Raw genomic sequence first — 15,852 nt, 5'->3', positions numbered from 1 at the left:
CAACCATGAGAGACAGAATGTGGGAAAAAAAACAGAAAATCACATTGTTTGATTTTTAAAGAATTTATTGCCAAATTAGAGTGGACAATAAGTATTTGGTCACCTACAAACAAGCAAGATTTCTGGCTGTCAAAGAGGTCTAACTTCTTCTAACGAGGTCTAACGAGGCTCCACTCGTTACCTGTATTAATGGCACCTGTTTTAACTCATTATTGGTATAAAAGACATCTGTCCACAACCTCAGTCAGTCACACTCCAAACTCCACTATGGCCAAGACCAAAGAGCTGTCGAAGGACACCAGAGACAAAATTGTAGACCTGCACCAGGCTGGGAAGACTGAATCTGCAATAGGTAAAACGCTTGGTGAAAATAAATCAACTGTGGGAGCAATTATTAGAAAATGGAAGACATACAAGACCACTGATAATCTCCCTCCATCTGGGATCTCACCCCGTGGCGTCAAAATGATAAGAACGGTGAGCAAAAATCCCAGAACCACACGGGGGGACCAAGTGAATGACCCACAGAGAGCTGGGACCACAGTAACAAAGGTTACTATCAGTAACACAATGCGCCGCCAGGGACTCAAATCCTGCACTGCCAGACGTGTCCCCCTGCTGAAGCTAGTACACGTCCAGGCCCGTCTGTGCTTCGCTAGAGAGCATTTGGATGATCCAGAAGAGCACTGGGAGAATGAGTTATGGTCAGATGAAACCAAAGAAGATGAGACGTGGCTGGGTCTTTCAGCATTACAATAATCCCAAACACACAGCCAGGGCAACAAAGGAGTGGCTTCGTAAGAAGCATTTCAAGGTCCTGGAGTGGCCTAGCCAGTCTCCAGATCTCAACCCCATAGAAAATCTGTGGAGGGAGTTGAAAGTCCGTGTAGCCCAACGACAGTCCCAAAAAAATCACTGCTCTAGAGAAGATCTGCATGGAGGAATGGGCCAAAATACCAGCAACAGTGTGTGAAAAGCTTGTGAAGAGTTACAGAAAACGTTTGGCCTCCTTTATTGCCAACAAAGGGTACATAACAAAGTATTGAGATGAACTTTTAGTATTGAGCAAATACTTGTTTTCCACCATGATTTGCAAATAAATTCTTTAAAAATCAAACAATGTGATTTTCTGTTTTTTTCCCCACATTCTGTCTCTCATAGTCGAGGTTTACCCAGGTTGACAATTACAGGCCTCTCTAATATTTTCAAGTGGGAGAACTTGCACAATTAGTGGTTGAATAAATACTTATTTGCCCCAATGTATATAAACACCTCTCACCCAAAGTCATTTGTGACTGAAATAAGGACACGTGCTATTGAAAATTGACTGACTGTACTTTTTAGCTGACCTAAACACGTTGGTCCTCTTCATGTACAAGTGCAATTTCTTTGAGGTAAGAGGGAAAAACTTGTAGTGTGCATCGCTTGCTGATAACATGAACACCTCTGTGTAACAAAGATTACATGAAAAATTCAGCGGCCAATCAGGTGGCAATTATTCTCTTTAATCTCCTAGAGGCAGCCAATGGGGATATGCCCCACGGTGGTGGAGGTGGCCTGTAAGGATTTGAACGCCTTAGGTTTTGCACAAGCCAAACACATCTTTTGCATTTGTTTATGGAAAGTAGTAGTGGAATACTTTTTAAAACTGCATTAATTTATCTGATGAGTGAACGTGTGTGTACATAAAAGCTAAGAAACTGGGTTTTGCTTCCTGTACACAAAATCAATCACCGATCTACTTGCACACCCACCAATACATACATTCGCCTAAAGAAGCTACCCTACCCAGCTATCGATTTGGATACTCAAACCCTTATATACACTCACCAACGTGTATATGTATCTGTACACATAAAACCACCCATTCCAACACAAATATTCCCATCCATCCATCAAAGCCAATAACTTACTAATTACTGTATATACAGCCATAAAGCCATCCACACATTCGTTAAATCTAAGATCCCACCACCCTATGCATCCATACATCCAAGTACACAACCATCTAGCCACTCAACACATCATCCATAACTCAATCAGCCATCTGTCGATTCATCCGCATACAGATTCATTTATCAAGCCCATGTACCCATGAACGCATGCCTCTATAAAACTGTTTACTGTATCCATCTATCCAGTGGTGTAGATACCCATACACTCAAACACAATCATAAATCCATCAGTCAACTCACAAAACCATCCATGTTGTGAGCCGTGCATATCAACGCTAATTTATCCAACCATATAACTATCTGTGAAACCAATATATGGCGCAAAACACTCAGGTGATTTGAAGTTCCGCTCTGAGACAACCAATTTGGTCAAATTTCAAAATTGTCCGATATGCACATGTGATACATCATTGGAAAGCTTAAAATCTCAATTTTTCTGGGGGAAGAAAATTTTGAACAGGAGGGCATTTATTTTTTTTAAAAAAATGTTTTTTTAAACAGCAAAACCCTCTCTGGAAGTGAGAGCACGCGAGAGCAGAATTACAGACATGACTTTAACGAGATATTATCGCTTACTTACCTTGTTTCGATCCAAAAACTATGTAGCATGCCATGTATCACTGAGTATCAAGACACAGCTGTGAATGGCCACAGCTGGATATTTTTAGGATTTTATGGGTGAAACATGGTAATATAACAAGGGTCGTGATGCAGAAATCTCAGACATCAAGGAGTAGTCGAGATTTTCTTTTTCATATATTTACCCTTTTATATGTTTTTTTTTTTTTTTTTCAATTTTCCTTTGTTTGGATCTAATTTTTATCATCTAACACATCGGAGAAAATGCAACAGTAACAAAAAAAGTACAATTACGCGATAGCTATGAGGTAGATTATCCGTGACTTTTTTACAGACACCATTTTTTTCATTGTGACGTAATTTGTTTAAAAGTTTAAAATATACGAGTGAATAATTTTTAAAGTCGTTTGTCTTTTTAAATGAAATATTAGACATCAATTAATGATACTGAGCTAAAAACGACAGACATTTTGAATAATAAATATTATTAACTACCTTCGTTTTATGGCTTGATTGAAACAAAAGCGTTTGCGCAACGTCTGTAAACAGATGGTTCCATGGTAAAACGGACAAATTAAAAATAGTTCGGGGGCTTAATGCGCCATGAATCTGCTATGGCAGCATATAGACATACTGTTCTATTAAAAACAACAGTTGTTTAGTCTTATAATACAGCAGTTTCTTTTAAAGAGGAGTGCAAGAGCAGAAACTGCTTTTTCAGTCTTGTCTGTGTTTTCTGCCATATACAAACAACCATAATTCCTTTTGTTGGTCAGAATCCTAGGGAAGCAAGAAGCATTGACTGAACGATGTTCAGTTACTTAACCTTGTACACTACCATCTAAAAAAACTAATTAAAAGAAGTTTCCACTTTATTGAATGGCACAATTAGAGCACAAATTTACCTCAAAATGACGACAAACCACTCAGATATTTGAAATATTTTATCTAAAAGCGATGCAGAAAAATTAATTCACGCGTTCGTTACATCGAGATTGGATTACTGTAACTCCCTACTTGCAGCTTGGCCTAAAAGTTCTCTAAAAGGTCTTCAGCTAGTCCAAAACGCAGCAGCAAGACTTCTAACAGGAACCAATAGAAGGGAGCACATCATCCCTGTGCTCCAGGCACTTCACTGGCTTCCAGTCGAGTTTAGAATTAAATTTAAAATACTCCTTCTTACATTTAAGACCATTAATGGGTTGGGGCCATCTTATCTCACCGATGCTCTGGTTCCATACCGCCCCAACAGAACACTCCGATCTCAGAATGCAGGTCTACTGGTAGTTCCCAGGGTTTATAAAAGTACTGTCGGAGCTAGAGCCTTTAGCCACCAAGCCCCTGTTTTATGGAATCAGCTTCCAGCTAGTATTAAAGAAGCCGAGACAGTCTGCACATTTAAGATTAGATTAAAAATGTTCCTATTCGACAAAGCTTATGGTTAGGCTAGTTGAAGTCGGAGTAGGCTCACAGTTTAGTCCAAGCTGCACTAGAAGCTATAATGCTGGGGGAAGTACAGCCGCTGAGTTCTATCTTCTTTTCTTACTCTACCTACCACTTGTCTTACTTTATTTCTATTTTCCAATGTTAATATCTAGTTGTCTAGTCTCTTCATCGCTAGTCACCCGGTGTCCCCTTTCCCCCCTCCCCTCTGGGGAGGGGCTATTTTTCACCTGCAGCCTCCTGACTGTCCGGACCCCTGGCTGGATAGACGTCCTCGCTGCTACCCCCGTCTCATCTGGTTAGATGGACCTCTTCTTGCTCCTTTACGCCACTGCATTTTTACGGACTGTAATTTCGCCTGCTAATTCCCATTAGCAGTTCTGGGGTTCCTGTCTATCCGTCCTGGGAGTGGATCTCTCCTGACTGTGGTACTCCCCGAGGTTTCTCATTTTTCTCCCAATTGACTCTGGAATTTTTGGAGTTTTTCCTTGCCGGCATGGAGGGTCTTAAGGATAGGGGATACCCAGGACTTGAACTGTATCTATTCATCTTTGTTGCTTCATTTCTAATTGTGTATCATATTGCCTCTGTAAAGTCCTTTGAGACATCTGTTGTGATTGAGGGCTATACAAATAAAATTGAATTGAATTGAATTGAACCCAATCATGATAAAAAGGGCTTGCTTTCTGTCAGTGTAACCTGTTTGATAGACATTCCTGTCCCATCCATCTCCAGAAACACCAACGTCACGCCTGCACTGATCAATAGGCACGCGCAGCAGCTCAATACTAACAACCATGCCCTAATCTTACCTTTGGCAAAACACCAGACACGAGCAACCTCCCATATCCATCGACAAGAACACTCAGAAGATCATGCTTTGACCCTATTCTTATCATTTTAAATTTAGAAATCACACAATTTATGTGATGTAAACCAACTTCAAATGAGTATCTCTCCGAGTTACAAATAGGTCTAAAACATATTCAGCAACAACATATACAACCAATCAGAAGACACTCAGACAAAATAATTCTGCAGTTCACTGGTTAGAACTTTCTGATATTGATGACAGAAAAACTGATGGTAAGTTGTTTCAATGCTGGAAAAGCAGCAACAACTTGACAGCCTCCTTAGTCACATGGCTGAATACATAACGAGGAACACTGCTGCTGAGCAACTCGGCACAAGACTGGGCTTTTGTTGTAGCATCGATGGGAAGCGCAACTGCACACAAACACATAAGGAACACCAAATGCTGCTACACACACATTCACTTTGTTGGCTCACATGTGCTAGCTGACATTACAGAAATACTGTACATGCACACAGACAGAGACACACACACCCTAAAAAATACCACTAAGGGACTCAATACTGCTGATTTTCCTTGTCAGCTGCTGGGCAGGCACTGCTTTAAAGAGACATCAATCTGTGATGTCAGCACTTACCTAATGAACCTTCTCGGATCGATGGAAGCACTGGTCCGCTACATGCCCTGACTGTGCTGCCTGCCTCGCTTTTATGTTCTCTCTCACGCTATGTTGGAGGGTCTGTGCCAAAGCAGGCCAACAAAAGCCAACGTTGAAAGCGCAGTTTAATTGGGTTCATTGCAGTTCGGATCGAGAAACTTGGTTGACCGTATTTGACCAGCGTGGGTGGTGGTGTGGATGCTGGGTAATGTCAATGCCAGTTAACACACTACTAATTAAAGGAGTAATTAAGAGGACCTCATACACACACACACACACAGAAGCAGGCATGAAAATGGGTCAGGGGTTAAAAAGGTGAGAAGGGTGTGGAGGAAATATGCTCCAGTAGGGCTGTCCCAAACGACTAATTTTCTCCCGATTCGTCAGCTAACTATTTTTACAATTAGTTGACTAATATATTTTTATTTTTAAATAATTTAGCAATGAAATTTTTGTTGACGCTTATTAATTCACAAAAACATTTTGGAACACTTTGATTCTTTATTAAAGTAGAAATAAACATGTAAATAACAATAATTAATCACACATGAACACTGAGGTCACATGCTGAAGCATTTACTAGTGCGAAAGAATGGAATGTAAACAGATTCAGACTTCGCCTTCCCAACATTATTCAAAACAATTCTTATAAAAAAATGTCTAGCATTATTATTATAGTATACTAGTACTACTATATGTAATAGTATTATAATAATTTTAATATTAATTGCAATCATATTTTTTTTAAAAGGGTGTCATATTAAAGTTATTCTTAGTGTAAAATCTGATTTCTGTAGTATTATAGTATTTACATATTATAGTATTAATTCTGAAGTATGTGGGATTAACTCCAGAAATCGTTATTTATATGACAAACGTGATGTGCTTTTATTTTGAAATGGTCACCGGAAGTACGTTCGCTAAACCGCTATCAACCTTACACTCCGCAAAAAGCACTTTTCGTCATTCCTTGTGTTGTCACGAATAGATTTTTTTCTTCTTCATTTTTTCGTTTGCAAATGCCGTTAACCAGCGATTTTTCATTTTTGAAGTGTCATCTTTTAACTGCAAGTTTGTGTTTTGGAAAAGACAGCCAATGTTTAATAGCAGGCTAAAGTAAATTGTCTTTTTTCCCCATTAGTCTCAGTGTAGCAATGCTAACGTTTACAGTGTTTAATACTGTATAGATGTGTTTCCTTGTTTTGTATGTGTGAACTGTAATTCTACGGCATGTTGTTGACCAATAAACATCTGGACACAACAACTGGAGTCTCATATGTCATCTACACGCTCGCACAAATGTATGCACGCACGCGGTGATAAAAACGCAGTCGTGAAAATGACCGCCCTCATTTTTATTTACCTTGCGATAAATGGACTCATTGCATAACGCGACAGGCTTAGCAACTTCAATAAAACATGTCGTTAGTTAGATGGACTTACGACCCTCCCCCCGACCCCCCTAAAAAATTTCTCCTCGGATCTACACAATTCACGTAGGTCACCCTTTTTCACTTCGCGAAAGGTGAGTGATTTTCATGCCTGAGAAGACAGGATTTGATGTTTATATAAATGAGTTATTTCGTGTCAAATTTTGTTTCCATGCCAGGATAAACAGAAACTGTAAAAGTGTGAACATGCTTAATTTCTTAGTTTCTCTGCAACACGTCTATGAAAACTAGCTACAAAATTGTAGTATATTTATTCAGACAAAAGGTCACTGGTATTGGACTTGAAAGAGTCTGGCCCGATGACGTTACCATCATCTCAATACCTGTGTGCAGTGCCTGCTCTCTCCTCATATAATACAATCATTTCTACGTGGTGGTGAAGGCTGTAGAATTAGATTAGTTCCATTTCCTTTGATCGGGCGTGGTCCCCATCCCATCTCGAATGTGACACCTTGAGTTGCAACCCCTCAACACGCACACAGACAAACACACAAACCCGTGACACTTAATTGACCAGAATAAATATATTATATTGCAATAAGTGTCGCGATTGTAACAAATTGTGCGGCGTGACTGACACAAATCACTGCATTAGCCGCGCATCACTTATCGCTGGGCCCGCCCTGTGCCTTTTTTTTTTTTTTTTTCAATAAACAATCCCCGTCAACAGCGCAGTCAGGAGGCATTGATGGTTTGAAGGCGGGCGAAGCGAATGGGCCCTTGATCCCACACTTACCCACTTAACCATTCAAAAAGTCATCTCCCTCCATCAGTGGCTCACTAAACGCTACACGGGAAGCAGCATCTTTCCAGAAGGGCTGGGTATCACTCACAAATGCTTTCTCCTATATGTAGCAGCCTAGGCTAGATAGTTGATATACATCTGTGTATATTTCATAGATAGTGGATGCCTGTATTTTGTTGATGGTTCATGCAGTGGTTTGAATGACAAGACAGAAAGTATGATGACAAATATGAACCCTTGCATGTTCTGGATTTTCATGGTCATTAGTAGAGGTGTGCGAAATCTCCGATTCTTAGATTATTCGCGATTCGGCCTTGGAAGATTCGAGAACGATTTCACAAACATCCAAATTCCCATTATTGAAATATGTCAAGTAAAGCGGAAGTAAAATACACTCAGCGCGCCGCGCGGTCTTCGGGACGCAATGAGGAACGGAGCGAGAGTAGCTAAACATCATGGTTGTCATTACCCGGCCCCTCGGGTAATGCCAATGCTCAACTCACGGATCTAGCTCAACTCATGCCGCGAGATAAAAAAACAACAACATACCTGACTGCTGCCGACAGCTGCTACAAAGTACGTCCACATAATGTTAAGGCAGATATCATATTTATACAGGAGTAGATGCGAAATAGACTTGGTGGCGATAGCAGCACATGTCCAGAAAGCTAGATGCGGGCGTTAGTAAACGGCCGCCATCTTAAAGCAGTAGACTTCCCTGCAAGGCTGTTGTCGTGAACCTTCCAAGCGAATTTAATTAACTTTTTATTTAAAACACTCCTAAATCAGCAAAATATTGACTTGAATCTATCTTCAAAAGTTTTAAAACTTTCACATGTCAAAAGTAGACAAAAGGGAAATTATGGAATAACGGGAGCAATTTTACCAACTTTAACGGTTGATTCACAATATTAAATTAATTGAATGAATGAATGAATGTAGTTTAAAGCTGCTGATACAGAATGGGGATTTGAGTATATTATTTAGTGTTTTTAACTGTTAACTTGAAACTGAAATAGTCGTTTATTTAAGCCTGCTTGGCTATTTTATTTTTTTTTTTATTAACAGTTTTTGTAACTAATGTACAAAACATTAAAAGCAGCTAATAGCGGGGGGGGGGGGGGGGGGGGGGGTCATCAATAATTGATTTATAATCGAATCGTAGCCTCTGAATCGTAATCCAATCGTTAGGTGCCCAAAGATTCCCACCTCTAGTCATTAGTAGGGGTGTGACAAAATATTGAAATGGTGATATATCGTGATACTTTGTATCCCAAAAGGTTATCGATATGCTCCTGCCAAGAATTGAGATATCGTTTTAAAAAGGTGTCAATGTCTAAAAAAAAAATTAATAAAAATGAACCAACAAGTTGCTACCAAAATCTTCCACCATAATAGAGTTTCAGTTAACTCTAAGGCTGCATTGACGGTGCTCGACGCCCAATCCATTTAGACTGGGAAAGTTCATTCATTCGAAACCAGAGCATTCACAGTCATTTTGTCAGATTTTCAGGGCATTTACAGGTCACTTGCTGTTCATTTTAGGGCATTTACAGGTCATTTTCTGTTGTGTTTGAGTCACTGCCTATTCATTTGGGTGATTCCCAGGTCACTTCCTGTTCTGTAACTCAAAATAAACAGAAAGAGAGCCATAAAATACCCCAAAATCAACAGGAAGTAACTTAAAATCAACAGGAAAATGATATAGTTAAATGGCCCAAAATTACCTCATTGCCTGGCATTGGCTGCCACTACTGGCCATAGACGTTCAATCCGTTTGAAGTGGGAGGGATGGCAGCGAATGAACGAATGTTCATTCGCTGCCACCCTCCCAGTTCAAATGGATTGGACGTCTACAAGCCATAAACTCATTCCAATTCACAGCAGAAGCATGTTTTTCTGTTTATTAGTTATTTGTAGACTATCCTAGAATGATTTACTGACTAATGTATCGATAATCGTGTATCGCCATATCGCCAGATCGTTATCTTGAGCTTTGTATCGCAAATTTTATCGTATCGTGAGATACTGAGAGGTTCCCACTCCTAGTCATTAGTGTTATACATATAACATGTGTTAAGATTGTTCTGTTTATTTATTCTATTTATGTTTATTTTGATGATTTTATCAACACTGACGTGTCCTCTCACTGTAAAATTTGAATTTTGCATTTTGGGAAAATTAAATGAACATATTTTAACAGCGAGTGGAAATCTGAGAAGATTGGATGTTGTTATTAATGGAAAAATAGTTAACTGAACTGAAAGTGAAAGACACACCAACCTGAAATGGAAAAAAATAGCATACAGAATCACAGTGTGATGAGTTCAGGTTGAACCCAACCTCTTGTCAACTGGGACCCCTTAATGGTCAGAAAAATGGAGGATGGATTTTTCAAATGGCTCAAAGCAGAGGGAAGGGATTTGAAGAACTCTTGGACGAAGAGGGAGGGCTGGTTACGACTGAAGAAGCTGACGTGTTAATCAGTGAATCAGCGTCCCTCCACTAATGTCTGCCTGTGTAAATAAGGCCCTCATCTCCTGCCGTCACATACGCTGGCTTTCCAGCCCATTAGGCCCAAGCTGGCTGCCTGAGACGGCCCACTGCTCGCTGGAGACTCATTTAAGTGTCTATAGGCATCTGTGGCTGCTGATAGGGAGCCTACGCCAAATTAATGGGACTGTGGGCGCTGCCAGCCAGCTCTCTTGTGCTCCATACTCACAGATCACCACCAGGTACGCTTGAATGCATGAGCGAGCACACCTACCTGCTCAAACGTCCACACACACATATACAGTATATAAACAGTGGGACAGATGCACATTTGTGGTTTTTATGCATGCAGGTTAAACTGATCCTTGCAGTAAAGACTGAGCAGCTTTATTAATTTAGGAAATGGCAGTAATTAAGAATAATTCACAAAGACAGCCTCTCGTCCCTCAGTGGTATTACAAAAGTGTGCTATGCTAATTTTGACCGCTTGCAGTTTGTGCATCAAGGCAGCTAAAATGTCGGGGGTGCATTTTCAAAATGGATAAAGGTACAATGAAACTTCAATGGAAACACACCAAATGGGAGTCAACTGTGAATGTTAGCTCCTTTTGCTAGAAACAGATCCTTAAATAAGATCTCAAAAGTTATAGAAAAACCTTATGACGGATTTTCACATTAGATTTGAGCAAATTACAAAATGTTTCAGCTTATCGCAACAGAAGTCAGTGTTGAGTGATTGATTTTCATGGTAGTTTGCTGCTAATTTCACTTATTAGCAGTAAAAACACAAACAAAGATGCTTAAAAAGTCGCACAAAGTCTTCATGTGTGGATGTCAGTTGAGATTTAATAAAACAAACAAGACTGCAGCATATCATGCACAACAATAGAATTTTTCGTTAAGCCCAGTGCACGGTCAGTGGGCAAGAATTCATTTACGTCGAGTTGTGTTGTCAGCAGTGTTGGGCACATTACTTTAAAAAAGCAATTAGTTATAGTTACTCACTACTTCTTCCAAAAAGTAACTGAGTTAGTAACCGAATTACTCTATAGTAAAAGTAACTAGTTACCAGGGAAAGTAAGTATTTCCGTTACTTTAAAAGCAAGTTGTTGTATGTCAAAGAATCTGACATTTTCTGAGCAGTATTCGAGTCAGTTGAATCGAGAACAGACAGGTAGTTGTGTTATAGAACCTTGTAATATTTATTGCACCTCACCAGCAACATTTATCCTACACTTGAAGTGCAACAAAAATAAACAGATTTGAATTGTTTACCACAGATGTCGACAAAAGCTTTGCCCAGGGACATAAATTACACTTTACATGCACGTTATTTCCTTTAATTTCGACCAACTTGAAATAGTGTTTATATCTCCACCTCGTAAAGGACAAATTTTCCTCTGAATGCTCTGCCATCATATCCTTCTGCATCTGTTTTGCGTGTGTGTGTTTGCCGCACGCGCTGTTCCGGTTTGTGTGTGAAAAAAACAGTGTTCGGCCATTCCTTACTATGCAGCGAAACGTCTACACAATGCTCAGCTTGCGTTAAGCATCCATACGCATGCACACATCGGTTAGAAGCGGCGAGAGCTCACTATTTTTGTTTTTATTTATTTTTTTTAATACCTTTTCATTGCTTCAAAAATACTTTTGCATGTATTACTCTATCCTACATTTCTTAAGGCATTTTTTTTAGTACGTTATGCTCGTTGCATTCAAACAAAACAAGTTTAGAGCGCACGGTAGTACTTGGGGTGTCAAATTTGACTCATGTAGCACGTTTCGCTGATGTAGAAGATTTTGGCAGAACACCGGCTCTGGAGTACGTGCGCTATTAGGCTCGAGCGTTTACGTCACAGAATGGGGGATCAAGTGAGATTTGACAACAACGCAGCCATATTGGAAGTAGGTCTGGCTCGCGGGACATTAAACTTTAACTTGCCAGTTCGATAAAGAGACAAACTCGTTACTAAGGCGAAGAACAGATATGTGATCAAACTTAAGGCTGTGAACAATGTTGACCCTTACGAGCAAGCCGAAGACAAATGGAGTAAAGATGTCGACGGGCTTCCACAATTACGCGAAATGGACATTCTGCTGTATTTATTGTTTGGTGTATGTTACTAAACTCATCAGCGATTCCGAAATTACAAATCGCTACAAAGCTACGAGCAGTTTTGCTGCGGATTAATCAATCAATCAAATTTATTTATATAGCCCTTTACAAAACCCGAAAGGCCCCCAAAGTGCTTTACAACAAAACATGGCTCAAGATAAATAAAAGGCAGGAAAATATTATACAATGACATTTTACAAAATAAAATAAAACAAAGAGCGCATCGCAATAAAATTCCAGCAAGTAAAACAATAAAACCGATAAAATCGAAAAGAAACATTAAAAAAGCCCTTAAGCTAATAAAACCAGGCTATCCTAATCTTTGTAAAAGGCGCGTCTAAAAAGGTGTGTTTTTAGCCGAGACTTAAAAAGACCTACATCCGTGGTGGTGCGGATTTCGGGTTGAAGGCTGTTCCACAGCCTGGGGGCAGCAACCGCAAAGGATCGGTCTCCCCACTGTTTAAGTTTTGACCTTGGAACATCTAAAAGAAGCTGGCCGGTCGAGCGAAGAGTCCTGCCAGAGTTACGAAAAGTTAAAATTTCCGATAGATAAGATGGAGCCTGGCCATTAATAGAATTAAAAACAAACAGTAAAAGTTTGAAATCAATTCTAAAATGGACTGGAAGCCAGTGGAGTGATGATAGCACGGGGGTAATATGCTCACGTCTAGGTGTACCTGTTAAAAATCGAGCAGCAGCATTTTGAACAAGTTGCAGCCGAGAGATCGAGGACTTGGGTAGGCTAACATAAAGTGCATTGCAGTAGTCCAGCCTTGAACTTATAAAAGCGTGAATTGCTTTTTCAAGGTCGTGGCGACTAAGAAAAGGCTTCACTTTGGCTAAGAGACGAAGCTGGAAAAAACTTGCTCTTACAACGGAACTAATCTGTTTTTCAAAGTTAAGCCTGCTATCGAATATCACTCCGAGATTTTTAATGTGTTTAACGTTTAACGGATGGGTGCGGGACCTGCACATTATGATCGTATCAAACGGCAACTCCATCGTTCTTGCAAAGGTAGGCTATGTGTGTTTACTATTTTCATTGCCATGAACCTGAACGCACCCCAAGTCTTGGATGACAAATAAACAGAGCAGAGTAGACTCGCTACGGCTGGTAGTTTCTTCAATTTATTCAACGCAAGTAACGCACCGCTTTTGACTGTCAGTAACGGTAACGGCGTTGTAATGGCGGAAAAAAATAATTAGATTACTCCGTTACTGAAAAAAATAACGCCATTATGTAACGGCGTTATTTATAACGGCGTTATACCCAACACTGGTTGTCAGTAGATACAATTTTGACGCTGTTAGAATGTAGATTCTAATACTTATTCCATGAACTTATTTCAATTTAAACTGCTATTCTATATATTTTGTGGCAATTTTCTTTGTTGTACTGCTTTCACGTATGTTCATACTGGTGCCGGTATCCTACATTGTCAGTGTGAGTGTTTCTTAAACCAATCAGATTTAAATTTTGTCCTTACATTGTTAGCATTGTTCTGTCCTTGGTTGGTCAGAGCTAAACTTGGTTTAGCCATCTGTAAAGAACATAATCGTCTGTGGCAATCTGCGCACATTAATATATTTATTAATCAACGTAATCAATGGTGAGTTCTGGGTCCTTTTAGTTTTTGTCAGTGAGTTCCCTCTGAATTACCAAGTACAAAATGTACAACACACCATTTGGTGTTCTGTCAGCGGCCAAGTCATTTTGCTTCATTTTAATTTTACTGCGCAGTAGTTAACTTTATATACGTAAATAGCCATGGTGTCTGGGGCCAAGATGCGAGCTCCACACTGTTCTCGCAGTTATCGATCGTCCTCACTTCACTTCTGTCAATTCTGTCCTAGACACACAAGATCTATATGCTCATGTGTATTTCAAAGAAGCCGTTGGTGGGGCCGCCTGTGCTTTGCAGGCCACAAAATCACTGTCAATCTACTTAATGACCGACGTGTCTGTCGGTTGCATTACTAGTGAAGTATGGGTGGAGTCCCCGGGAGTGCAAACATGAAGCGGAATGGAGAGGATCCTCTACGTTGAAAGGCCTTATAACCCCCACACTCTCTGTATGCTTCCCTGCTTTTTCTTTAGCTAGATCAAAGGGAGTGAGGCCCTTAAGCAAAAGTAGTACAGATCAACTAGGGTGGAGGAAGTCACGCAAGGGTGCGGCACAGGAAGTTATTCTATCAAAACTGTACTATCCGAATATGTTTAACAATGTACAGCGCAGACCCCCTTTTTGGTCCATCTCAACGGTCTGAGGGAGAAGAAGCATTTGATGCTCCTTCACCCCTGAAAATCCCTCTTCAACTGCATGATCTGATCGGACGTGCCGGGCAGAATAAATGACAAATGCTGCAGGACGGAGGTGTGAGAGTAGGAGATAGAGCGCGGAGGGACGACTTTATCAAATTCAAAGGTAAAAGAGGTCAGGTGGGGAAAAGGACTTGGGCGGGGGTGGGGAGCAGAGTGTAAAGCTGAGTGAAAACACAAGCGCTCTTCTAATACCTTTCATAAAGAGAAAAGCCCGCTCATCCAGCCAGCTATGATTAAATACAACCTGAGTGCTCAAGAACTAACCCCCCCCCCCCCACCCCCCAATATCCCCAACCCTCCAAACCATTTCCAGTTTGTGTGCATACGGACACCAGCTTGAGGGTAAGGAGGGTAAAAGCAATTTGTGAAGAACTTGTCAGGTGAGTGGAGTGGATGTTTTGGGGGCGACTACGGGGAGGAAAGACAGCCATCAATGTGCGGTTGTGTTGGTCAGTCTTAGTATTGCTGATACAAGCAAGGGCATAGTTTATGTTGTTGTCTGGAATTATTGTTGTCATCAGCGGATAGTCACCTCGGAAGACTGAGCAAGGGCGAGAGGTATTGTGTGGCACTTAAAATCCTCGAATTTTGTCATTGACATGGTAAAGCTAATCATCATCACCATTACAGTGTATCACAAAAGTGAGTACCCCCCTCACATTTCTGCAGATATTTAAGTATATCTTTTCAAGGGACAACACTGACAAAATGACAATGACACAATGAAGTGTAGTCTGTGTGCATCTTATATAATACAGTTAATTTATTATCCCCTCAAAATAACGCAAAATATAGCCATTAACATCTTAACCCTGGCAACAAAAGTGAGCACAGCACATGGGAACAACGTACATCCCTAAATGTCCAAAATTGAGTACTGCTTGTCATTTTCCCTCCAAAATGTGACTCGTTACAGGAATGCTGTCAGCATTGCTGCAGAGATTAAAGAGGTGGGGGGGTCATTCCCACCACCATGCTTGACTGTAGGCATGATACACTTATCTTTGAACTCCTCACCTGGTCGCCGCCACACATGCTTGAGACCATCGGAACCAAACAAATTCATCTTCGTCTCATCACACCATCGGACATGGTTCCAGTAATCCATGTGCTTTGTTGACATGTCTTAAGCAAACTGTTTGCCGGTTTTCTTGTGTACCGTCTTTAGAAGAGGCTTCCTCCTGGGGTGACAGCCATGCACACCAATTTGATGTTGAGTATGGCGTATGGTCTGAGCACTAACAGGCTGACCCCCCACCTCTTCAATCTCTGCAG

General features: G+C 40.5%; 1 protein-coding gene across 1 annotated transcript in view; it reads right to left on the bottom strand.

Annotated features, from left to right (window-relative positions):
* Positions 1 to 15,852, bottom strand: part of fto (FTO alpha-ketoglutarate dependent dioxygenase) — a 411,486-nt gene that overhangs the window by 47,008 nt on the left and 348,626 nt on the right. The window lies entirely within an intron of this gene.

This window comes from Corythoichthys intestinalis, chromosome 1 (genome assembly GCF_030265065.1).
Source record: "Corythoichthys intestinalis isolate RoL2023-P3 chromosome 1, ASM3026506v1, whole genome shotgun sequence".
NCBI classification, from domain to species: Eukaryota; Metazoa; Chordata; class Actinopteri; order Syngnathiformes; family Syngnathidae; genus Corythoichthys; species Corythoichthys intestinalis.
This window is presented reverse-complemented; position numbering and strand designations above follow the sequence as displayed.